Source organism: Camellia sinensis, chromosome 7 (assembly GCF_055761805.1).
Source record: "Camellia sinensis isolate YWXY chromosome 7, ASM5576180v1, whole genome shotgun sequence".
NCBI classification, from domain to species: Eukaryota; Viridiplantae; Streptophyta; class Magnoliopsida; order Ericales; family Theaceae; genus Camellia; species Camellia sinensis.
Genome location: NC_138967.1, coordinates 68267626 through 68272809, shown reverse-complemented (window position 1 = coordinate 68272809; position 5184 = coordinate 68267626). Strand labels below are relative to the sequence as shown.

General features: G+C 31.0%; 1 long non-coding RNA gene across 1 annotated transcript; it reads left to right on the top strand.

Annotated features, from left to right (window-relative positions):
• The first annotated feature begins 262 nt into the window (after positions 1 to 262).
• On the top strand, positions 263 to 4559 carry LOC114274993 (uncharacterized). Its single transcript, XR_014335459.1, has 4 exons — positions 263 to 398; positions 911 to 967; positions 1082 to 1164; positions 4262 to 4559. It is a non-coding gene; the product is annotated as an uncharacterized LOC114274993 (long non-coding RNA).
• The last annotated feature ends 625 nt before the right edge of the window (positions 4560 to 5184 follow it).

Genomic DNA, 5184 nt, shown 5'->3' with positions numbered 1-5184 from the left:
AAGAATATATATATTTTTATATTTGGTGTAATTTTAAATTATTTGTAATTTATACTTTCTAAATATATCTAAATTTTGAATTTTTTTTTTTACAAACTGAGTCATAAAACTCCAATCAAGTAAAAAGTAAAAACAATAAATAAAATTAAAAAATATTAATTTAACAAGCCTAATCTATTTCTTACCTCTCTAAAAAAATTAGGGGCAAATTTGTTTACAAAATTTTACTTTAATTTGAAATTCCCTCTCAAATTGGGGATTCCCCAAAATTTTGCCCGAACCCTTCTACGTTTCTCATCTCACTCTGACACACAACTCATTCCTCTCATTCTTCCTCCCTCATGGACGATTTTGTGTAAATTCAAAGTCGCCACCGCCGACTATTACATGCTCACCAGGTAAGGTGGTTTCTCTCTCTCTCTCTCTCTCTCTGTGCAATTTCTAAACCCTATCTATCTCCCTTATCTTCTATATGTTTTTGAATGGGTTTCTAAAATGGGTATAGTAGATATCTGATTTTTTGATTGGATTGCTAACCCTAGCCATCTCCCTGAGCTCCTTTTTGCTATTAGGCTTGAGTTAAAAGTTCTGATGTTGAGGATTTGAGAAGATGTTTTCTCATCTTTGAGAAAACCCTTATTATTATTGTTATTAGATTTCATATTTGTAATGCAGCTATGATGTCACTAATTTATTACCATCCCTTTGTTTTTATTGTTTAGTTTTGGCCGTATATCTCATAGACATTGTTCTCAACGTATAGAACTTTCTGTCTTATTATATTTGGTTTCCTTCACCTTTTTGTTTCGGAACACATGAATAGTAGGAGTTTGATTTGTTGTTTTTTTGGATAATTTTTGCCCCCCTAAAGGATACATTATTGAACAAAGTCTTTTTTTTGTTTTTCCAGGTGTGATTGCTACTGTTTTGGAGTTTGGAAGACCATTAGAGCCTCATGGTTTTCGTGGTGATTCACTTCTTCTCCCTCTCTAGTTAAAATCGAGTTAATTGCAATTAAAAGTACAAAATTGATGCAAAAGGCAGAGTACATGACATAGAATTTACCTTTGATTCATTGTAGATGATTCGAGTGGGGTCACTGTGCTTTATTAAGGGAATTTCATACTTCTTTTGTAATCTTTTCTTTCAAGGTCAAGTTTCAAGGTACTACTTTTCACTAAAGTGACGAGGTTTTAATATAAGATTATAGATGGCTACTAGAATGACATTATGTTGTTTTTCTGGCATTTCACATATGCATCGCATAAAATATTCTTGGATTTTTTTGGTCCTTATAAATATCCACTATTCAAAAGGATATTTGATGATAGGCATGTCGATTAATTATGCGTTATATGGTAATATTCAGTTGCCATCAGCTCACACCAATGTGCTAAAAAGATATGTGATGAGCCTAGCAACTAGCATAATTGGTTTAAAAACCAATGAATGAATAGCAAAATAAGCTGAAGTGAGTTAATTTTTCTATGATTTTTTTAGCTTGTTTTCAATTATTGCTAATGCATAGTATTCTTTATTGGTCTTGTTTAATTTGGAATCCTTTTAAAGTTGTTGGTAGTGATTCTGAATGGACATCTATTTGTACAAGGTCACATGGGAGAAAATGGGAAATTGATATGGATTAAGAACAGAAGAGAAAAGAAAAATGACAAAATGAATGAATAAAAATAAATGTAGGAAGGGGGTTGGCTGATTGTTTGTGTTTGCATTGACATTGTCAATTCTTTCTTAATGAGTTTAATTTGTTTTATTTTTCTGTATTTGGTGTTAATTTTAAAAGTAGGTTTATATATGTTCTTCCTTAATGGGTGTAAATGTGTTCTTTTAAAAATAGATGTGTTTTTAATGTTTACAAATTTTACATGTTATGGTGGTTTGGTAGAATTTAATTGAGCTCATTACCATTGTTGAATGTGACAATGGAATGTGTGGAAAGTGAAACATATATTTTCCCCTATTTGAAGAAAGAGTGAGATTCTTGGGTGTGCAAAAGTGAGATTGTATATGGTATGGTAATTTATCAAAAAATAAAAAAATAAAATTTGTATATGGTATGGAATATATGAGTTTAATATTTAGAATATTTCTTTGAATTTTAGGATGGTTGGATTTTTGTTGGAATAGTTGAAGGTCTTCTTCTTATGGAATTTTTTGATCAACATAGAGTTGGAACTTGGCCGTGTAAGTTATGAGTGTGAAATTTTTGCTTCATGCTTTATATATATTTGCTACAAAACTTGGTTTTACAATGGAAATGCAGCTTCTAGGGACTAGTTTTCAATAGGATGTTTAGACAAATTTTTAAGAAACTTTAGCAGAAATTATTGGGAATGTTTTTTCCATGAATGGTCTAAAAATTCTGGAAATACTATGTAGAGGCTTGTAAGAAACTTTTCAAACATGTTGGAAAACAATGGAAAATGCTCCCCACAAAATCATCTCTTTAGCTATACTCCTGAAGCATTTTTTCCTTTTTCAATTAGAGTTCTTACTACTTTTTATAGTTTTAATATGACATTTTTTTGCTGAGGGTTTAGTGATGTTAGCCCTATATTTCTTTGTTTGAGTGTTTATTTTCGGCTTTTTGGGCACTTGATTGTGATAGAATCACAAAAGTTAAGTATCACTCTACGAATGAGCTAAGTTTGGGTTTTTGCCAATTGTGATTTAATTTCCTATTTTCTGATATTATTTTGGTTCCTTGCCAATTGAATTCTGGACTTATGCTGCTGTTTTGATAATTTTTTTTGGTGTTCTATTTTGTTGGTGGTAGTAGAGGCTTCTTTGTAACATTGGTTTGAATTAGGTGAAGTCTTCTTTTATTGTGGAGAGGGAAGTGTATCATTGTCTTATTAATTATTTATGTTTAAATTTCTTTCTTTCCCTTATTTAAAAAAATTAATAGATTGACTAGTCAAACCTTCCTCTTTGACTTTAAATCTAGAAACAACTAGCTTTCAATCAAAACCTGCTATAACCCATGCTTGCTATTAGCTTATTTATTTACTTGAGGCATCGGCGGGATAGAATAGGACTTGTTTTTAGCCTCAAAGCATGTCTTACTCAGTTAGGTTACACAATTATTGTTGGGGCTATACCCATCTAATTTATTTTCTTGTAGGGCCTGTAACATAATCTGATATCAATTTTTGACTATATCGGCAATTCAAATTTTGTTATTTCAACCGACTTATTTAACTATTATATGGACCTTTCAAGAGCCTTTGAGGCACTTTGACCAGTTTGAAAACATAAAAGACCTTTGTACCAAAATTTCCTGCACATTGGCTTCTCAATAGTCCACTTTCAAAGCTCATAAGTCTCAGTGAATTTCAAACCACAATTTGAAGTTTTTACAGCACCTATCCTCATGTGTCATTTATTTTAAGATAAGATGGACCACTTTTGACTCCAAGTCAAGAGGCTTATCGATGTATATGTAGGCTTTGTGAAGTATTACTTGAGGTTGATAATGTCTTTATTTGTATCGGGGATTCTTATATTTGGCTTTGAAGAATTGTGGATATTTAGCTTTTGTTTAATTGTTTGCTTGGGTTCAATTTATGCAGCATTCAAAATTAGTATACGTACCTTTGTTCCATCATCTAATGAACAAATAAAAGTTACTTTTATTAAGTTCAGGTGTGAAATCCTGACTCACGAGTGATGTAGAATGGAGTTTTGACCCATGAGTGCAATTTGGAAAAGCATTTATTGACCATGTGTTTTATTTATTTATTTTCCCCGTTTTGTCTCATTTATTGACTCTTTATTTTTGCTTTGTTCTATTTTTTCTTATTTGATTTTTTTTTCCTGACATTTCTTTTATTTAGTTAAAAAATGGAGTAATAGTGATGAGTGACCAAACCTTTGTTTTGTTATTTTTTTTCTTATCAAATGAACGTCTTTGAATTAGATTTTCAAAGGAAAACAAGATGAAAGGTAAAGTGGTAGTTATATATATGTCATTGTTATGCGTATGGAGTGAATAAAAGTTACAGGAAGTCTATAATGAATTACTTATTTTTGAAGAAAATGAATGAAGATTATAATTCCAACGGTAAAAAATAAACAATTCATTGCATTGTTGAGTCTTCCACAGTGGCCCCAAGTTCCAATAATTTGAAAAACTCATGAATGCGTCATGTTGATTTGTGTTGAGGAATTTACATTTGACAGTGATCAAAACATATCAAGCAACAGTTTAGATATTTAATCATTGTGGGCTTTGTGAAAATAGGATGAAGAGAAATGGTGTGCAAGAAGATCAGAGATTATGAATAGGAGAGGTTGTTGAAGGAGGATTAGAAAAAGCTCGCCGACATCAAATTGGGCATTAAATAAGCACAAGGTGCATGTGATTTCTGTGATTTGCAAATGTAATTTTGCATGAGTACCATGTCTTTGCAAATTAACTTCATGACTCCTCAATGATGAGCTTCTAGAATGGGTTGTGATTCTTGGCAATACTTTCCCTATAACCAGTTGTATTGTATTGACAATGTTTATGATTCATTCAAAATGAGCTTTGACCCTTCTTTTTTTCATTTTTTTTTTTGGTTGGTATTCTAAACAGCTACATGGGTTTTGATAATCTTGTTTGTATTTGTTAGTTTATTTTGTGTTATCCTATATCTAGTGTCCTCACCAATTAAGTGTGAGGCTGTGTTTTGATATTGGTTATCTCTTTGAAAATTGGTTGAAATTGCATTAGGCCAAGGCAAGAATGCCAACACTATACACTATAATTGTTTTTTATGCCAATTGATTGTGCAACTGATTATGCATACAAGCCACAAGTCTTGGTTGAAATTGACTTTGGCAATTGAACTAATTATGCATAAAAGCCACAATCCAAATTTACAAGCCAATCAATTTTGCACATGCCATTCGTAAAACTAAGTCTAAGTGTTTTATAATTGATTACGTAATCAATAATGTAACTATTTGTCTATTTGTCATTCCAACTCATAATTAAAAGCCAATATTGTGCACAAAATCTAATTATTTTTTTAATGTTGACATAGTTGTTGCAAATTACATTTGTTGCATTTCCTCTACATTTATTGTGAATAAAATGAATTCTTTTTATTTACTTAAAAGGTACTATTGTATTATTTTGGGAAAAATAACAATTATATCTCTGCCAGAATTATTTTCATT